Source organism: Crassostrea angulata, chromosome 5 (assembly GCF_025612915.1).
Source record: "Crassostrea angulata isolate pt1a10 chromosome 5, ASM2561291v2, whole genome shotgun sequence".
Taxonomy (NCBI): Eukaryota; Metazoa; Mollusca; class Bivalvia; order Ostreida; family Ostreidae; genus Magallana; species Magallana angulata.
In genome coordinates this window covers 1388108-1410512 of record NC_069115.1, presented here as the reverse complement: position 1 = coordinate 1410512, position 22405 = coordinate 1388108, and positions in this window count along the sequence as shown.

Genomic DNA, 22405 nt, shown 5'->3' with positions numbered 1-22405 from the left:
TCCTTGTTTCGGTGTTTGTATTTTTAAATATTGATATATTAATAGGATATAAGCTCATACGTTATTGAGTTAATTAAATCTGTAAACATGCAATTGCCAATCAATAAATTCTTAACAAAATATTAGGCAGTCCAAAGAATTTCAAAACGAAAGAACGAAGAAGCAAGCAGAGCTCGCAAAAAAATTGCTGGATGAACGGTTGTGTGCTATTTATCATATCTAAATGCATACGATCTGCACTTTCAGTTTCAATAAAACATGTTAGCTATTTTTATTACATGGATTTTATTAACAGCTATAAATAATATGTTTTACGGTGCTACCGTTCTGGCGAGCGCAGCAAGAATTACACAATGACATACCTTGCATCATTGTCAAGCTAGTGTTATTTAGGTATCAACGAATGTCAAAGAATGTTTGAGAGAGTATCGCTGTACAATAAGTATGCCAAAGGTACTAATTTTAATGGTTATCATCGGATACATACAGCGCAACCCCCTACCCCGAGAGAGAGAGAGAGAGAGAGAGAGAGAGAGAGATAGAGAGAGAGAGAGAGAGAGAGAGAGAGAGAGAGAGAGGTCCCTGTTTGTAGGTTGTGTAATTTCCCACTTTCAAATTTAATGGTTTGACTATAAGCAATATCTACATAAATTTTTAACTGTTTATTTTTTCATTTTATTCCTTTTTATTTAGTTCAAAATGTCCTATTGTTTATTTCCTTCCTACTCATATACTTATCTGCCTACTGTACATGCATGCACAATTATCTTAAAAATGGATCGATATGACAGTAAAGTGTGGCTCTTGCTAGTATATATTTATATAATTTAATTCTGGTTGTAACGCGGCATTTGATTGGATAGAAAAATTAAGTTAAATTTGTATAACCTGGTTTGCATGTCACAAGACACGTCACAATGCACCAACGTCAAAAACGTACTAATCCGCTTGACGTTACGTTTGAATTTTGAACAGATTAATATCATTTTTAAAAGTAAAACGGACTCAATTTGTACAGCAAATTACAGAAAATTAAATTATAAGGAATGAACTCAATATCTACCCAAGTTATACTCGTATAACCTGGGTTGGAGCAATTTACGCCTTTTTATAATCTGCTTCGCAGATTATAAAGCGTAAATTGCCCCAACCCAGGTTATACGAGTATAACTTGGGTAGACATTGAGTTCATTTCTTAAATAATCTCTATATAAAAGAATTAAAAACAAATCATATGTCAATGAGGCACGTATCGCAGTCTATACTGAAATAATTTAATTCTGGTTGTAACGCGGCATTTGATTGGATAGAAAAATTTAGTTAAATTTGTATAACCTGGTTTGCACGTCAGAAGACACGTCACAATGCACCAACGTACTAATTCACTTGACGTTACGTTTGAATTTTGAACAGATTTATATCATTTTTAAAAGTAAAACGGACTCAATTTGTACAGCAAATTCCAGAAAATTAAATTATAAGGAATGAACTCAATATCTACCCAAGTTATACTCGTATAACCTGGGTTGGAGCAATTTACGCTTTTTTATAATCCGCTTCGCGGATTATAAAGCGTAAATTGCCCCAACCCAGGTTATACGAGTATAACTTGGGTAGACATTGAGTTCATTTCTTAAATAGCTATAGTACACTCATTACAGATGTTTGATCCACCTCTAAATTTATCGCGGGAAATATAGCGCGAGAGCACTGTGACGTCATCCATGACTTTGTTCGTCTTTGTTTACGTTTCTCGACTCAACACGAAGGAATGGAAGCATGTAACAAATCTTTTGAGTCTCGCCAAAGCATATGCGGTACTCAAAACGTGTCTTCAAACTTAAAGACACCGTAAATTACGAGTTAAAAGTCAGCCATTTTTGGCATAGCACCACGGGTGAAAACATTAGAGAGCATTATGGGACGTAGACAAAAAATTTTGTTTGATGAACTGTAGGTTTAGCTCGTTCTTTTTCCCGCGCACACTGGTTCTTAGAGCTCGCTTCGCTCGCTATTAGTGTTTAATTTAGAAAAAAAAGTAATGTCGACCAAAAAGTGTCTTAAGTAAATATAAAGATATTTTAATAAATCCATATAAATATGTTTGTGTCGTATGAAAACTCTAATGTTTTTTACCTCAATTTGTTGAACAAACTTTTTACATAAGATATAACTTATTCTTAAATATAAAAGAAATGTTTACAAAAGGAATTCTTTGGCATTAATTTAGACGTCTGTTTGTGGACAGGTTTTATTGAAATTGGCAAACAAATTGAACGCCCCTCCCCCTTAAAAAATATTGTTGATAATCAATAATTTTTGTTGTTGTTGCTAAAACGGTTTATAAACAAGTTAATGGTAGGGGTACCTGGTGCAGACGTATAAACATAGAATAAAAGCCTGAAACAAATACAAAGTGTCGGTCGACCAACAATTAATGGTAGAAGAAATATATATATATATATATATATATATATATATATATATATATATATATATATATATATATATATATATATATATAATCCAAAATGAGTGAAAGGTGATATCACACAGTATAAATAATCAAAAAAGAAAAAGAAAACTAGACTCTTGTTGCTATAGCAACAAAAAGGTCTTCCGTTCCTCATGTATTAATCTGCACAAGAAATCCAGTTATCTTGTAAACAGAAAATGAATATAATGTATATAAGTTTTGTGTCTTGATCTATCATAGTTTTTGAGATCTTATTTATTCTTTGTTTTTAAAAAAGAAGGCTATCTGAGATATATGAGATGTCTCACCGGAAGTAGAACATTTTTTTACCATGTGTAGATGACTTTTTGTATTTCTATAGATAAAATGTTACTTATACGCTAAATAACCAAAATATTTTTAAAAATATCAAAATTGGGTGTACTTCCTGTGAAGACCGGAAGTTACGCCGGATGAAATAAAATAGTGTTAACACGTGTCCATACACAGGTCTATAATCCTACAAAGTTTGGTTGTTGAAGTCGTTACCGTTTTTGAGATCGCGTCGATATAAGGTTTTTTGTCTCGGGACAGGAAACGGACAAACGGAAGTGCTTAATGAAATTTAAATTTTTTATATCTTGTTACTTTCCTCTTTTACATTATTATTCATCGAAGTAGCTAAAACTATCAAATTAAAACAGTTTAACGGATAAACAGTTTGATTTGTTTGAACTCTTCCGCTGTGGACCGGAAGTGACGGAAGACAAAATGAAACTGTTTAAACACATCTTCAATCAAATGTCTATGTTTAGTAAAAGTTTCGTGTCTTGATCACGTACAGTACCTGAGAACTTGCGGGTACAAAATATGTTTTAAAAAAGCTTCCTGAGATAATCGAGATATCTCACCGGAAGTAGAATTTTTTTGTTTATTCAACATTGTATAGATGGCATATGTAAGGATCTATACTAATATCTTTATTCTATGGAAAAAAAATTAAATACGTAAAAACAAAAAAATTTGAAGAGCTTCCGGTGACGACCGGAAGTTACGCCGAACAAAACAAAAATGTTTAAACACATCTACAACTATAGGTCTATCATCCCTCAAAGTTTGGGTGTTCAAATCTTTATCGTTTCTGACATCTCGATGTGACAAGCTTTTTGTCGCGGGACAGGAAACGGACGACAGGAAATAAAATTTTCCAAAAATGAAAAAATCGCCTAGAGATATGATCATTTTCTATCAATCCTGAAAATTTCAAGTAAATCTATCCAGCCATCTCTGAGATATCTTGTGGACAAAAACTGGGAAAAAAATAATAATAATAACTAGACACGATCTCGTTGCGAGCAACGAGGAGGTCTTCCGTGTGTTTCAGAACAAGAAATACATGTACGACCTTGATTTTGCTATTTAACGGCTAAACGTGATTTAAAATATAAGACAACGGTCTACATTCTAAGGGCCAGATACTATTTTGTTTTAGATGTATGAGCTTTGGTTGAAAACATTTAGATCTCTAATTCGAGGGACAGCCTCTTTTTCCTCGTATCAAATGAAAAGTCATTTACTTTTAAAGATATTTTGTTCAACAAGTGTATAGAAATTTGTTACCATTCTTGAGATATCTCAGAAAGAGGTTTAAGGGGCCGATCCCTTATCTCCTTATAGGGGTCGTTTAACGAAATTTTGGAGAATCCATATTGTTTAGTAGATCATTTTGAGTATCTTTTCTTCTATACTGCATTTCAAAATATTTTCCTTTCTGAGATATCGGTGATCAATTTTTTGAAATTTGAACCCTTAAAAACCTTTATTACGTATCACATTATAAAATCATGACACTGCTTGGATACATAACGGTAAGATAAACATATTTGCTTCTATAATCTTTCACAAAATATATCTCAGTAAAGGGGCTATAGATGAAAGACTTGAGAGCCCTTTGGTCCCCTAATTTGAGGGGCCAACCCCTTTGTCTTGATATCAAAAAAAGGTCTTATAAATATAAAAAAAAAATAACATTATATGTTTTAACAAAATATTATTCAGAAAAGAGATAAACAAAGAAAACCAGAAAAAATTATGATATTTGTTTAATCTCAATTTTTGGGTCCAGGCGAGCTTCGGCGCTTTTTGCGATCGAAATGATTTTAAACCTTCATGTACAATTTCAGTCTTCCGTCTACCATCACTGAAAATTTCAAGTGTATATCTGCTATAGTTTAAAAGGAGTACTGCCGACAAAATACCTCTCTGAAAATCGACAAAACGACTATATCTCAAAACCTGAAGTGACGTCTTCAATAAAAAAAATTTGCAATACGGTTCACATCGTCATCTATAAGATCGACAAGTTTTGTAAAAATCAATATAGTAGTTTTCGAGATCTTGGGTGCACAAAATTTGTAAGAAAAAAAAATAATAATATAGAAGAATAGGGAAAAAAACAAAGCAATACCAATAAGGTTTTCCGTTGGAAACGGAAGACCTTAATAATAAGAAAAGTTAAAAAGAAACAATAGAATAATAGAAGGGTCTTCCGCTAAAGACGGAAGACCCTAATAATTAAAGAATGTTTTTGTCTAAATCTTAATGTACGAGTGTTTTCAACTTATACTTCAGTCCAACAACCCCTTTATTTTGAATATCTTAGTAAGAAAGTCAAAAAAAAATGGAGAGAAGGAAATAGAGAGAAAGAACAAATCTTGGCTCCGGCGAGATTCGAACACACAGCCTTTGCAGGTGTCATAACAGTATTTCATCGTAGACTGGTCCTCTGTCTCTATCATACGAAATATATATCGCGCATATCAGACAGGCATTGCCAGTCTATATTTCATCATCGAAGGTTCACGTCAAAACATGGCTGACGCGAAATAATTCCCGATTTTCTCTTTGAATTTGGGGCGTTTCCGCCCGGGACAGGAGCTGAATTTTTGTATGAGATGAAAAACAACGTGTAAGATGTCTCACTACTCAGGTTTGGTAACAGTGCGAGGTCATTTGAAATATTAATGCGTGTTTGTGTCTGGAGGGGGATGAAAAGGACCGAGCTTGATTTTCGTCGTAAATAAATCGAAAGTAGAATTTTGAGGTGTGGATCTCGGATTCGGTTAACGACAATTAGGGGAAGTCCTAAAACAATGACTGATGCATTTTAGACATGTATTTCAGAGTAGAGATTGTTTTGTGTCGTTTACTATTATTTGACTGTTTTATATCAACAGGATTGATAAAATTCTTATAAATGTAGAAATAACGAAATCAGTAACACGTAAATTTATTCATAAAAAAATGGATGACAGTAATTTCCACAGTTCTAACATTCATAAGTAGTTCACGCGCTATCGTAGATACAGACTAAACGGAAAACAAGAAATATACATGCAACAGAAATATTACGCGGCTGCTTACATCCCTTGCACTGTGTAAATTTTAAGTCCCCATACAGGCTATACTCGCGGCTTGATATCGGGAATTTCTTCTTAATTGTTCAACCCTCTGCAAATTTGGCAAAAAAAAACGGAATGAGGTCCGAGGTACATTTAAACAAAATTTCATGAGGATTGAGTGAAGGGCTCGGGAGTTAGAATTTGTTTCTACAGTACATGTCAAACACGAAAATTAAAACTCAAATGCCAAAAAGTTCATAACTCTTTTAATAATGAACGAACTGGTCTGGTAATTAGTACGGTAATCTAGAATGGTACTAAGTTGAAATTAAAGGTCCGAGATCAAAGATCAAGTAAAATCGGGCCAGAAAAACTAAATGATTTTATGAAGGGGGGGGGGGGGTGGTCGGTGACTTCTATATTAAACGGAAAATACTAAATTCCCAATATCACTAGAGTTTGAGATACATGCTTGACCTTTATTTTGCTATTTACCAGCTAAACATGATTTGGAAATAGAATGAAAAATCCTTTGATTTTAAACAGACTCTTTTCTTCAATTTCTATATCCTCTTTTTCTTTTACAAATAAATCATAAATGTATTGGACTTCTCGCCCTTGTTTTGTTTCTGATATATGTATAAGAGCTTTGATTGAAACATTTAGATCCCTCTTATCATGTAATTTGTGGGGCTAGCCCCTTTTTCTTGATATCAATGAGAGGTCCCTTAATATTAAACACATTTTGTTCAACAAGTGTTTAGAAATTTGTTACTGTTTTTGAGATATTAGGGAAAGATTGTTTTAGGGGCTGACCCTTTATCTGCTTATAAGGACCATTAAACGAAACTTTGGTGGTTAAATATTATTACGAATATTATTCTGGGTATCTTCTCTTTTATAATGCATTTCAAAATATTTCTCCTTTTTAAGAAATAAATGATCAAAATATTGGACTTCTAGCCCCTTGAAAATCCAAATTATGTAACATATCAGAAAACTTTTAACAAATATAGGTAGATAACTGGAAGATAAACATTTTTGCTTCTATAATACATTACAAAATATTTTTCATTAAAGAGATATAGTTAAAAGACTTTAGACCCCTCGTGGCCCCTAATATGAGGGGTCAGCCCCTTTTGCTTGGTGTCAGTTGAAAGATCTTTTATAGATTAATTTTTGATGCTCTACATGTGTTAGCAAAATATTGATTAGAAGAAAGATATTCGTGATCAAATCTCAAATTTCGTAAAAATTGTCAAAAAAATTTAACATCAACATTTTCAGTTCCGGGCGAGCTTCAAGGATGATGACTTCTGGTCAAATCTAAAACAAGCAAGCAAATCTACCATAACCACTCTTTCTTGCATATAAATTTCAAGTCCCTAACTATAACAGTTTTTGAGGAGATGCGTGGACAATATCATGTTCCAAAATACATGAAAAAAGGAGATAATTCAGAAACGGAAGTGAATTTTCAGACAGGAAGTAAGATGCAAAGAGATATTCACCTAAGACATCATCCCTGTAAAAAACATTAAAATCGATTGAGAAATGGCTGAGAAATTAAGGGTGACTACCAAGAAAAAAAATAATAATATAGAAGAACTAGAGCAAAGCTCGTTGCAAAGCAACGAGTGGGTCATCCGTTAATGTCGGAAGTAAAGCTGGAAGTTCCTGTAAGAAGCAGAGCTCTTAAACCAATAACAAGAGTAACTAAAATAAAAAGATGAAATAAATCCAATTATTCCTGGTACGACTTAACAAAACCCGAATGTTTTTAAGTACGATTTAACAAAAACCTTTTAAAGTTCAAGAACGACTTCACAAAAAAATCCGAATGTGTTTAAGTACGACTTAACAATTATTTTTGGTACGAGTTAATTTTACTATAAACATTACGCTATTTTTTAAACCAAGGACGCGGAAACAAAATTTCCGGAAAAATCAATTTTTTAACCCAGATATCTCTGTTATGCATCGTCTGATTTTTAAACGGATTTCAGTTTTAATTAAGCTTAATAAAAGCTGCTTTGTTGCTTTATAATAAATATCAAATTATTGGTCAGAAAAGAGTCATCATAAAAAAGACTTAGTAGCCCCTGTACCCCCTAATTTGTGGGACCAGCCCCTTTTTCTTGATATAAAAAAAAAGGTCTCGCTAATTTAAACATATTTTGTTCTACAAGTGTTCATGAATTGTAAACCGTTCTCGAGATATCTGTACAAATGTGTTTTAGGGGCCGACCCTTTAACCCCTTACCGGGGCCACTAACAACAAAAAATTTGGTTTAATATTGTTCACAACATTATTTTGAACAACTTTTGTTCTACATTGCTTTTTAAAATATTTCTCTTTTTTCAGATATTAATGATCATAGTTTTGAGTTCTGGCCCCTTGAAACCCTTAATTATGGAATATATGACTTAGGTATGGTACTTTATAGATGAACAGCTGTACAATGAACATTTTTGCTTCTATAATTAATAACAAAATATTGTTCAGTAAAGATTTATTGTAAAAAGACATTAGAGCCCTTTTGGCACCTAATTTGAGAGGCCAGCCCCTTTTTCTTGATATCAAATTTAAGGTCTTGCAAATTTAAACATATTTTGTTCAACAAGTGATCATGAAATGTTAACCGTTCTTGAGATATTTGTACGAATGTGTTTTAGGGGCCGACCCTTTAACTCCTAAATGGGGTCATAAACAAAAACATTTAAGGTAGCATATTTACAATAACACCATTTTAAGCAACTTTTGTTCCACATTGCTTTTAAAAATAGTTCTCCTTTTTCAGATATTAATGATCAAAGTTTTGAACTTCTGGCCCCTTGAAACCCCTAATTACGTAACATATGACTTGAGTATGATACTGTATAGATAAAGAGCTGTACAATGAACAGTTTTGCTTATATAATTAATAACAAATTATTGTTCAGTAAAGAGTTATTGTAAGAAGACTTTAGAGCCTCCTTGGCCCCTAATTTGAGGGGTCAGACCCTTTTTCTTGATATCAAAGGAAAGCTCTTGAAAATTGAAACAACTTTTGCATTACATCTTTCAACAAATTATGTGCACATCGAAAGGTATTACAGAAAATGTGCAAAAATTTCGTGGAAAAATTTGGTGCTAATTTTCAGGTTCAGGCGAGCTTCGAGGCCTTGAGCAATTTTCATAATTGGAAGCATGGGGGTACATCTACAGACATTCATCTACAACCCCTGAAAATTTCAAGCTTCTATCTTGATTAGTTTCGGAGGAGATGCGTGGACAAAATGACCCTTAAAAATTTACAAAATCGTCTATATCTAAAACCGGAAGTGACGTCATCATGCAAAAATTTAATAATATGTAGCGATGATGATGTTCTATCACTCCTACAAATTTCATGCAAATCGGTTGGGTAATTTTTAAGAAATTACGCTCCAAAAAAGTCAGAAAAAGAAAAAAAAGAATAATAAGAACTAGAGCAAAGCTCGTTGCAAAGCAACGAGTGGGTCTTCCGTTAATGTCGGAAGTAAAGCTGGAAGTTCCTGTAAGAAGCACAGCTCTTAAACTAATAACAAGAGTAACTAAAATAAAAAGATGAAAAAATCGAATATTCTTGGTACGACTTAACAAAATACGAATGATTTTAAGTACGACTCAACAAAAACCTTTGCGATTTTAAGAACGACTTAACAAAAAAAATTCGAATCTGTTCAAGTACGACTTAACAATTATTTTTGGTACGAGTTAATTTTACATTGAACATTACGCTATTTTTTAAACCAAGGACGCGGAATTAAAATTTCCGGAAAAATCAATTTTTAAACCCCGATATCTCTGTAATGCATCGTCTGATTTTCAAACGGATTTCAGTTTCGTATTCAGCATGACCAACTTTACAAACATCGTAAACATTTGAAATTCAAATGAAAAATTCGAAAATTCAAAATTTTTAAAACACTTCCGGTTTGAACCGGAAGTAACGGAAACTAAATTCCAGCCTTATGTCCAAATGAAAACGATCAATGCTTCAACACAGAAAATTTCAAGTCTCTATCTTCAAGCGTTTTTGAAAAACGCCCTGGACAAAATCACTTTTTTAAAATTTAAAAATTGACGTAACGTAAAAACTGAAGTGACGTTGTAATTCAAAATTTAACATCTTGAAGGGACAGTGACGTTCCATAATCCCTGAAAGTTTCATGTAAATCCGTTGAAAACTTTTTGAGATATTAAGCTTTAAAAAAGTCAGAAAAATAAAGAAAAAGAATAATAATAATAATAATAATAAAAAGAAACAATAGAATAACAAGAGGGTCTTCCGTTGGAAACGGAAGACCCTAATAAAGAAAAAGAAACCGTAGAATAACAAGAGGGTCTTCCGTTGGAAACGGAAGACCCTAATGAGAACGCGTAGAAAAACAGTAAGGTCTTCCGCTGAAGACGGAAGACCTTAATAATAACTAGACTCTTGTTGCTATAGCAACAAAAAGGTCTTCCGTTCCTCACGTATAAATCTGTACAAAAGATCCATTTCTCTTGTTAACAGAAAACGGATATAATTTATACTGTAAAGGAATTCCCAAGAAATAAACAAAACAAAAAGACAAAACGTCATCTTTTGAGTACTTTCTGTGACGACCGGAAGTTACGCCGGATCATACAAAACATAGTAAACATATCTTCATACATTGCCTTGTCTTTCCTCAAAGTTTGGATGTTCAAGTTTTTGTTAGTTATAATATCTCGTTGAGAAAAGGTTTTTGTCTTGGGACCGGAAACGAACGAACGGAAGTGATTCAGAAATTGAAAATACGTATTTTAGTACATTTACCTATGATACGTTATTGTCCATCACATTGAGTAAAATGTTAAAAAAATTCTAATGTTAAAACAAAACAAAAAACCTTTTATTGCTTGAACACTTCGAGTGAAAACCGGAAGTGACGTACGACCAAATGGAACCCGTTAAACAAATGTTCATTCAAATGTCCATTATCCATACAAGTTTTGTGTCTTGATCTCTCACTGTTTCTGAGATCTTGGGGGTAGTTTGTTTTTTCAAAAAAGGCTACCTGAGATATTTGAGATGTCTCACCGGAAGTAGAACTTTTTTGGGTTTTTTTACCATGTGTGGATGACCTCCTGTATTTTTGTAACTAAAATTTACTTCCATGCTAAATAACCAACATATTTTTTAAAAATCAGAATTTGGTGTACTTCCTGTGACGACCGGAAGTTACGCTGGATAAAACGAAATAGTGTTAACACGTGTCCATACACAGGTCTATAATCCTACAAAGTTTGGTTGTTGAAGTCGTTACCGTTTTTGAGATCTCGTCGATATAAGGTTTTTTGTCTCGGGACAGGAAACGAACAAACGGAAGTGCTTAATGAAATTTAAATTTTTTATATCTTGTTTACTTTCTTATTTTACATTAATATTCATCGAAGTAGCTAAAACTATCAAATTAAAACAGTTTAACGGATAAAGAGTTTGATTTGTTTGAACCCTTCCGCTGTGGACCGGAAGTGACGGACGACAAAATGAAACTGTTTAAACACATCTTCAATCAAATGTCTATGATTAGTGAAAGTTTCATGTCTTGATCACGTACAGTACCTGAGAACTTGCGGGTACAAAATATGTTTTTAAAAAGCTTCCTGAGATAATCGAGATATCTCACCGGAAGTAGAATTTTTTTGTTTATTTAACATGGCATAGATGATATATGTTAGGATCTATTCTAATATTTTTATTCTATGGAAAATAAATTAAATACGTAAAAACAAAAAAATTTGAAGAGCTTCCGGTGACGACCGGAAGTTACGACGAACAAAACAAAAGTGTTTAAACACATATACAACTATAGGTCTATCATCCCTCAAAGTTTGGATGTTTAAATCTTTATCGTTTCTGAGATCTCGATGTGACAAGCTTTTTGTGGCGGGACAGGAAACGGACGACAGGAAGTCGATTTTGAAAAAATGAAAAAAACGCCTCGAGATACGATCATTTTCTATCACTCCTGAAAACTTGAAGTAAATCTATCCAGCCATCTCTGAGATATCTTGTGGACAAAATATGGGAAAAAAATAATAATAAAAAACATTACAATCTCTATAAGGTCTTCCGTTGGAAACGGAAGACCTTAATAAACTAGACTCTTGTTGCAAAAGCAACAAAAAGGTCTTCCGTTTTGATATACATGAATCAATTTAACCGTAGACATTGTTTCTCTTACATAGAGAAAATAGTTAATATGATAAGTATTGTAAATGATATATCCAGACGTTACTTCCATGTAAAACAACGAGATTGAAAAAGAAATCAATTTTTGAAGTACTCTCTGTGACGACCGGAAGTAATGCCAAACTAAACAAAACAGGTTACAAAGTTTGGTTGTTAAAAATATGATTTATTTGAATCCTTCCGGTGAAAACCGAAGGTGGCAGTTGACAAAATAAAACCCATATCATCAATCAAATGTCTATCATTCATGAAAGCTTTGTGTCTCATTCACTTACAGTGACAAAAATCTTGCGGGCATCAAATTTGTAAAAGGGAAAGCTACATAGAGATATTTGAGATATCTCACCGAAAGGAAGTTATTTGAAAATTTAACATTATAAAGATGACACATCTAAGATTGTATACTGATATATTCATTCCATGTAAAAGAAATAAATAAAGAAAATACATATTATTTGTAGTGCTTCCGGTGACAACCGGAAGTTACGCCAAACAAATTAAAATAGTTTTAAAAAATGTACATATATAGGTCTATCATCCCACAAAGTTTGATTGTTCAAGTCGACATCGTTTATGAGATCTCGTCGAAATAAGATTTTTTGTCTCGGGACAGGAAACGGACAAACAGAAGTGTTCAATGTAAATTGTATTAAATATTTCTTGTATACTTGTCTTTTGTACATTATTGTTCATCGGGCTCACTACAAATATCAAAGAAAAACAGTTAAACTGATAAATAGTTCGATTTGTTTGAACTGTTCTTGTATGGACCGGAAGTGACGCAAGACAAAATGAAACCGGTTAAACATATCTTCAATAAAATGTCTATCATCCATGAACGTTTTGCGCTTTGATCACTTATAGTTTCTGAGAACTCGTTTGTACAAAATGTGTTTCAAAAAAAGTACCTGAGATATTTGAGATATCTCACCGGAAGTAGAATTTTGTTGTTGATATAACATTGCATTGATAACGTATGTATAGATTTATACTTATATATCTTTTCTATGGCAAAAGAATTTAATGCGTAAAAATAGTTATTTTTGAAGAGCTTCCGGTGACAACCGGAAGTTACGCCGAACAAAACAGAATAGTGTAAACATATGTACATACATAGGTCTATCATCCCACAAAGTTTTATTGTTCAAGTTGACACCGTTTTTGAGATCTTATCGAAATAAGGTTTTTTGTCTCGGGACAGGAAACGGGCAAACGGAAGTGCTAATTGTAAATTTTTCAGTTATTTTTTGTATACTTGCCCTTTGCATTTTATTGTTCATCGAGCACACTACAGATATCAAAGACAAAAAATTAAACTGATAAACAGCTCGATTTGTTTGAACTCTTCCGGTGTGGACCGGAAGTGACGGAAGACAACATGAAACCGGTTAAACACATCTTCAATCAAATGTCTATCATCCATGAAAGTTTCGTGTCTTGATCAATTATAGTTTCTGAGATCTCGCGGGTACAAAATATGTTTTAAAAAAGCTACCTGAGATGATTGAGATGTCTCACCGGAAGTAGAATTTTTTTGTTGATTTAACATCGCATAGATGACATATGTAAGGATATATACTAATATCTTTATTTTACGGAAAATAAATTAAATACGTAAAAACAAAAAAAATTGAAGTGCTTCCGGTGACGACCGGAAGTTACGCCGAACAAAACAAAAATGTTTAAACACATCTACAACTATAGGTCTATCATCCCTCAAAGTTTGGATGTTCAAGTCTTTATCGTTTCTGACATCTCGATGTGACAAGCTTTTTCTCGCGGGACAGGAAACGGACGAACGGAAGTAAATTTAGAAAATCTGTTACAAAAAACCTCTAGATGTTAATATTTTCAGTCATTCCTGAAAATTTTATAAGAATTCATCAAGACATCTCTGAGAAATTCATAAGACAAAAAGGGGAAAAAAATAATAATAATAACTAGACACGATCTCGTTGCGAGCAACGAGGAGGTCTTCCGTCTGATTTTAGAATTTAAGATATATGTTCTATCTTGATTTTGCTATTTAACAGCTAAACATGATTTAGAATAAAAAACAGGGTCTACATTCTAGGGGACCAGATACTATTTTGTTACAGGTGTAAGAGCTTTGTTCAACAAGTGTTTAAACGTCACTGTTCTTGAGATATCTTAGAAGAAAAAGTTTTAGGGGCCGGTCCCTTATCTCCTTATTGGAGCCGCTGAACCAAATTTTGAAAATTGCATGTTGTTAAGTACATCATTTTTAGCATCTTTCTTCTAAACTGCATTTCAAAATATTTTTTTCTTTTTGAGATATAGGTTGTCATAGTTTTGGACTCTCGACCCCTAAAAAACCCTCATTACATAACACATGACATTACATTGCTTAGATACATAATTGTAAGATAAACATATTTGCTTCTATAGCCTTTCACAAAATATCCCTCAGTAAAGAGGTACAAATGAAAGACTTTAGAGCCCTTCGGTCTCCTAATTTGAGCGGCCAGCCCCTTTTTCTTGATATCAAATAAAAGGTCATTTAAATCTCAACACATTTTGTGAAACAAATGTTCAGAGATTTGTTACCGTTCTTGAGATATATGGGAAAGAACGTTTTAGGGGCCGATCCCATAACTCCTTATAGGGGCCATTAAACGAAATTTTGAAAATTGCATATCATTTAGTACATCATTTTGACTATCTTTACTTCTATACTGCATTTCAAAATATATTTCCTTTCTGAGATATAGGTGATCAAAATGCTGGACTTTTGGCCCCTAAAAACCCCTAATTACGTAACACACGATAAAATCATTACATTGCTTGGATACATAACTGTAAGATAAACATATTTGCTTCTATAGCCTTTCACAAAATATACCTCAGTAAAGGGCTACATATGAAAGACTTTAGAGCCCTTTGGTCCCTTAATTTGAGGGGCCAGCCCCTTTTTTTTGATATCAAATAAAAGGTCATTTAAATCTCAACACATTTTGTTCAACAAGTGTTTAGAAATTCGTTACCGTTCTTGAGATATTTGGGAAAGAACGTTTTAGGGGCCGATCCCATAACTCCTTATAGGGGCCATTTAACGAAATTTTGAAAATTGCATATTATTTAGTATATCATTTTGAGCATCTTTACTTCTATACTTAATTTCAAAATATTTTTCCTTACTGATATATGGGTGATCAAAATTCTGGACTTTTGGCCCCTAAAAACCCCTAATTACGTAACACACGATAAAATCATTATATTTATTGGATACATAACTGTAAAATAAACACATTTGCTTCTATAACTGTTCACAAAATATCACTCAGTAAAGAGCTACAGATGAAAGACTTTAGAGCCCTTTGGTCTTTTAATTTGAGGGGCCAGCCCCTTTTTCTTGATATCAAATGAAAGGTCTTGTAAATATAAATCTTTTTTGCATTACAAGTGTTAACAAAATATTTTTCAGAAAAGAGATAAACTAAGAAAACCATTAAAAATTACGACGTTTTTTTAGTCTCAATTTTCGGGACCAGGCGAGCTTAAACGCCTTTTGAGCATGACAAATATGAACGCCAAATAGCACATCTACAATCTCTTGTCTACAATCCCTGAAAGTTTGAACTCAATATCTTTTACCGTTTAGGAGGAGATCCCTGGACAAGCCGACCCTCTGAAAATCGTTAAAACGTCATTTTCTCAAGAACGGAAATGACGTCATCAAAATAAAAAAATGTATAATAAGTTCGGATTAATATCTATTAGATCTGAAAGTTTCACGAAAATCGGCTGAGCCATTTTCGAGAAATCGCCTGCACAAATTTTGTAAGAAAAAAAATAATAATAATAGGGAAAAAGAAACCGAACGAAAACAATAAGGTCTTCCGTTGGAAAACGGAAGACCTTAATAAAAAGAAACATTACAATCACTATAAGGTCTTCCGTTGGAAACGGAAGACCTTAATAAAAAACCTTACAATCACTATAAGGTCTTCCGTTGGAAACGGAAGACCTTAATAATAACTAGACTCTTGTTGCTATAGCAACAAAAAGGTCTTCCGTTCCTCATGTATAAATCTGTACAAAAGATCCATTTCTCTTGTAAACAGAAAATGGATATTATTTATACTAAAAAGGAATTCCCAAGAAATAAACAAAACAAAAAGACAAAACTTCATTTTTGAGTACTTTCTGTGACGACCGGAAGTTACGCCGGATCATACAAAACATAGTAAACATATCTTCATACATTGCCTTGTATTTCCTCAAATTTTGGATGTTCAAGTTTTTGTTAGTTATAATATCTCGTTGAGAAAAGGTTTTTGTCTCGGGACCGGAAAGGAACGAACGGAAGTGTTTAAGAAATTGAAAATACGTATTTTAGTACATTTACCTATGATAAGTTATTGTTCATCATATTGAGTAATATGCTAAAAAAAAAATCGAATTTAAAAACAAAAAACCTTTTATTGCTTTTATTTTATCACTTCGAGTGAAAACCGGAAGTGACGTACGACCAAATGGAACCCGTTAAACACATGTTCGTTCAAATGTCCATTATCCATAAAAGTTTTGTGTCTTGATCTCTCAAAGTTTCTGAGATCTTGGGGGTAGTTTGTTTTTTTAAAAGAAGGCTACCTGAGATATTTGAGATGTCTCACCGGAAGTAGAACTCTTTGTTGTTTATTTATAATGTGTATATGAACTTTTGTATTTCTATAGCTTAAATGTTTCTTCCATGCTAATTAACCAAATATTTTAAAAAAATCAAAATTGGGTGTACTTCCTGTGACGACCGGAAGTTACGCCAGATAAAACAAACTAATGTGAACCCATGTACATACATAGATCTATCATCCCACAATGTTTGGTTGTTCAAATTGTTACCGTTTTTAAGATCTCGTCGAAATAAGGTTTTTTGTCTGGGGACAGAAAACGGACAAACGGAAGTGCGCAGTGTAAATTGCATTAAATATTTCTTGTATACTTGCCTTTTGTACATAATTGTTAATCAAAAAAACTTAAAATATCAAAAGAAAACCGTTTAACTTATAAACAGCTTGATTTTTTTTAACTCTTCCTGTGTGGACCGGAAGTGACGGAAGACAAAATAAAACCGGTTAAACATATCTTCAATCAAATGTCTATCATTCATGAAAGTTTCATGATTTGATCATTTATAGTTTCTGAGATCTCGCGGGTACAAAATGTGTTTTAAAAAAGCTACCTGAGATAATTGAGATATCTCACCGGAAGTAGAACTTTTTTGTTGATATAACATCGCATAGATAACTTATGTATAGAATTATAGTTCTATGTTTATTCTATGGAAAAGTAATTCAATGCGTAAAAATAATTATTTTTGAAGTGCTTCCGGTGACGACCGGAAGTTACGACGAACAAAACAAAATAGTTTAAACACATCTACAACTATAGGTCTATCATCCCACAAAGTTTGAGTGTTCAAAACTTTACCGTTTTTGAGATCTCGTGGTGACAAGCTTTTTCAACGCGGGACAGGAAACGGACGACCGGAAATGAATTTTGAAAAAATAAAAAAAACGCCTCGAGATATTATCATTCTCTTTCATTCCAAAAAATTTCAAAAAAAATCTATCCAGCCATCTCCGAGAAATCTTGTGGACAAAAAAAGGAAAAAAAAAAATAATAATAAACTAGACTCTTGTTGCTATAGCAACAAAAAGGTCTTCCGTTCCTCATGTATTAATCTGCACAAGAAATCCAGTTATCTTGTAAACAGAAAATGAATATAATATATATAAGTTTTGTGTCTTGATCTATCATAGTTTTTGAGATCTTATTTATTCTTTGTTTTTAAAAAAGAAGGCTATCTGAGATATATGAGATGTCTCACCGGAAGTAGAACATTTTTTTACCATGTGTAGATGACTTTTTGTATTTCTATAGATAAAATGTTACTTAGACGCTAAATAACCAAAATATTTTTAAAAATATCAAAATTGGGTGTACTTCCTGTGAAGACCGGAAGTTACACCGGATGAAATAAAATAGTGTTAACACGTGTCCATACACAGGTCTATAATCCTACAAAGTTTGGTTGTTGAAGTCGTTACCGTTTTTGAGATCTCGTCGATATAAGGTTTTTTGTCTCGGGACAGGAAACGGACAAACGGAAGTGCTTAATGAAATTTCAATTTTTTATATCTTGTTACTTTCCTCTTTTACATTATTATTCATCGAAGTAGCTAAAACTATCAAATTAAAACAGTTTAACGGATAAACAGTTTGATTTGTTTGAACTCTTCCGCTGTGGACCGGAAGTGACGGAAGACAAAATGAAACTGTTTAAACACATCTTCAATCAAATGTCTATGTTTAGTAAAAGTTTCGTGTCTTGATCACGTACAGTACCTGAGAACTTGCGGGTACAAAATATGTTTTAAAAAAGCTTCCTGAGATAATCGAGATATCTCACCGGAAGTAGAATTTTTTTGTTTATTCAACATTGTATAGATGGCATATGTAAGGATCTATACTAATATCTTTATTCTATGGAAAATAAATTAAATACGTAAAAACAAAAAAAATTGAAGAGCTTCCGGTGACGACCGGAAGTTACGCCGAACAAAACAAAAATGTTTAAACACATCTACAACTATAGGTCTATCATCCCTCAAAGTTTGGGTGTTCAAATCTTTATCGTTTCTGAGATCTCGATGTGACAAGCTTTTTGTTGCGGGACAGGAAACGGACGACAGGAAATGAATTTTCAAAAAATGAAAAAATCGCCTAGAGATATGATCATTTTCAATCAATCCTGAAAATTTCAAGTAAATCTATCCAGCCATCTCTGAGATATCTTGTGGACAAAAACTGGGAAAAAAATAATAATAATAACTAGAGCAAAGCTCGTTGCAAAGCAACGAGTGGGTTTTCCGCTAATGTCGAAAGCAACGCTAGAAGTACGTCTAAGAAGCAGAGTTCTTAATCTAGTAACAAAGAAACCTAAGTACAAAAAGATTAAAAAAACCGAATGATTTTTGGTACAACTTAACATAATCCGAATGGTTTTAAGTACGACTTAACCAAAAACCCTTAACCATTTCAAGATCGACTTAACAAAAAAAACCAATGTGTTTAAGTACGACTTAACAAATTTGACTTCATTTTAGGTACAAGTTAACTTTACCTTGAACTAATATCTTTTTTCTTAACCCAGAATGCAAAATTAAAATTTACGTAAAAAATCAATTTTGTTTAAAACATAATTCTGAGCAACTTTTCCTCTTCACTGCTTTTCAAAGGGTTGACCTTTCGTACTGTGTGCTCGTTGCGTCATTAATTGTCAGAAACTTATCGATGTAAAGTTTACTTTACTGTACCTCTGTGAATATTTTCTATGTAAAATTACTATGAACCAGACAACATTAAAATGGTGAACATTTCAAAGGGCCCCGCTTATGTTATTTCAGAGAATTATGCTTTGACCTTGACCTTTAACTTGAAATTTTTCCAGCTGGCATAGAACTTTTAATTCAATTTCATTCCCCCTAACATACATGCATTTTTGTTCAATCTGACCAAGATTAAGCATATTTGGAAAATAATCTACTGTCTAAAACTAATTTTAAAAAGATCTGCTATGACCTTCACATTGACAGACTTGGTTCAAGGTCACTGCACGCCATTAACCAATAAACTCTGTAAAGGTAAAATATTAGCCAAATAAGGGCTAAAAGGAGAGTATATCTATGCTCTTAAAATATGGATTTTTGTGTGTTCTGATATGACCTTGACTCTTCATCTACAAATATCATTCGAGGTCATTGCATATATTTTGATCAAAGGCATCACGTGGGTGAAGTATGAGGCTGAATGGAGCAAAGGGAGAGAAGATATACTCCGGACAAGGATTTTTAAAAATATAATTCTGCTATGACCTTCACAGTTTCTTTTCACTGAAAATAGGTTCACACCCTTTCACCCTTTACTCAAAAGCTCTGCTTATGTGAAGTCTGAGCTAAATAGGGGTTAGTAGAAATTATATATGCTCTCAAAAAAGGATTTTTGCATGATCCGATATGATCTTCACCCATTACCTAGAAATTTCATGCAAGGTCACTGCACATCGTTAAACCATAGAGACACTCTGTGAGTATTAGCCAGATTGGACCAAAGGGAAAAAAGATATGCCCCAGACAAGGATTTTATATATATAATTCTGCTATGACCATGCGCGGATCTAGAGGGGGGGTCGGGGGGGTCCCGACCCCCCCTGGAAAATGAAAATTTATTAAATTTACATAGTAAAATTATCGCGAAAATATGCCTCGGACCCCCCCTGGCAAACACAATTATCCTTCGGACCCCCCCTGGAAAAATTTTCTGGATCCGCGCATGTATGACCTTAACCTTATACCTAAAAACATGGTTCAAGGTCACTGCGCATCCTTCAACCAAAGGAACCCTGTGGATGAGGTATGAGCCAGATTGGGCCAAGGGGAGAGAAGCTATGCTCCAGTCAAGCAATCTCGGATGGACAGACGGACAAATTGATCACTACAAGGCGCCCGCATAAACATGCCTTTTTATCTAATTTAAAATAGTATCCATGCTATCTGCCCTTGGTGAATAGTCATCAAAACCATTCATCAGCAGAATTTGATTTCCCTCCTTTTTAAGGTGGTATGGGACATCTGTCGATATTAATGTGGATTAAAGTACTATATAATTGAAAAATTTTCACCGGTTTAGAATTTTCAAATTTTACAATATTTAACCAAAAAATAGCTTTTAAAAATATTTGAAAAGGTAAATATTGTAAAAACCCCAGCGGGATTCGAACTCATGACTTACAGGTTCCTAGTAAACCCTCTAACCCACTGCGTTAAGGAGTTAGGTGACCATTTTTGAAAAGAAACTACATGTACTTATATAATTACACTTTATTTTATTGTTTATTTCGATAAACAATACGTCACAACATGGAAGTGTCCCATATCACCTTAAACTCGGAACACCTCTGACCTAATAAGATCGCCGCATTAAATACAAAGTTTGATTTAACTCTAATTTGTTTATCATCAAGAAATTCTGCATCGCTGACAAATAAAGTTTTCTTCTGTATAATGAAATACCAATTAACTGACTATTCGGACAATAGCAAATTTATTGTCCCACTCCACAGCAACTATTTCCCTTGGCTTTGCCTCATTAAATAGTTGCTGTCTTGGGGGACAATAAACTTGCTATATTGTCCTCATACCCAGTAAATACGAAATAGGCATATAATATCCCATCCACCTACATTTCATGTTATATAACCTCCCGTTTGTAACCTTCAATTTCACTGTAAAGTCAACACATCTGTCATAGCCGCAAGTTTCACAATTTATTTCTGCTTCTCATGTACTTAAAATTAGGGGCCTTAATATTGCTTACCAATTCCAACAAGAAACATCCCTCTAACTATTGATAATCATTAAAATTCATTTCATGAATCTACGCAACAATGATAAACCTTCAAGTACAGTCACTCTCAATTTTACAAAAATATTGACGGTACTTTATCCGAAACTGTTCCTTGTACCTTTAACTTAGTACACTAACATTTTTATGAAAAGACGGTTTGTCTTAGAATAAGAAAGCTAATGCAATTCTGAGAAAAAGAATACCACATATTGCCAATTCCATTGAGGTTTAATAAAAATATGGCCATTTAAGTGAACCCACCATTTCCAATTTCCTTTAGTAAACACAGATTTACAGGGTTCTCCATAGTAAAACATCTTTACCTGACCTTTTAGAGGTCAACTGTTGTTCAACCACCTTTAAAAAGAAACCTTATTCAATACAACATATGCCTACATGATATAATCATGATAAAAGCCTCACATCACTTAGAAATACCCTTACATGTATACCCCCCCCCCTTCCCAATCTTTTGATTTTCATAAAAAGTCATGGTTTGAAATGTTTTACCTAATTTTATGAAACGTGTGGCAATTTCCTTGAGTAATTTCTCACACATATTTGAAAACAATCATCAATGATTCTAAAATTTGATCTTTATTTGTTTATTGTATGATTTGTACCATTTTAATTAACAAATAGACAGCTGTCCTGCTTGTGATTTCTTGTTTTAATGAAAAAAGTAAGCTAACAATCATATTTAGTGAATATCTAATCTATTCTGATTTCTAGTCTCCTTCTAACCATGCTAAAACAGTAAGTTACAACCTACAAGTTAGACATCTGCCTTAAATTAGAATTAAATTCAAACACAACCAGGTAGCTGAAGACAGAGTTGATTTCAATGAAAAATGTTCAAATTTGACATGTTTTTC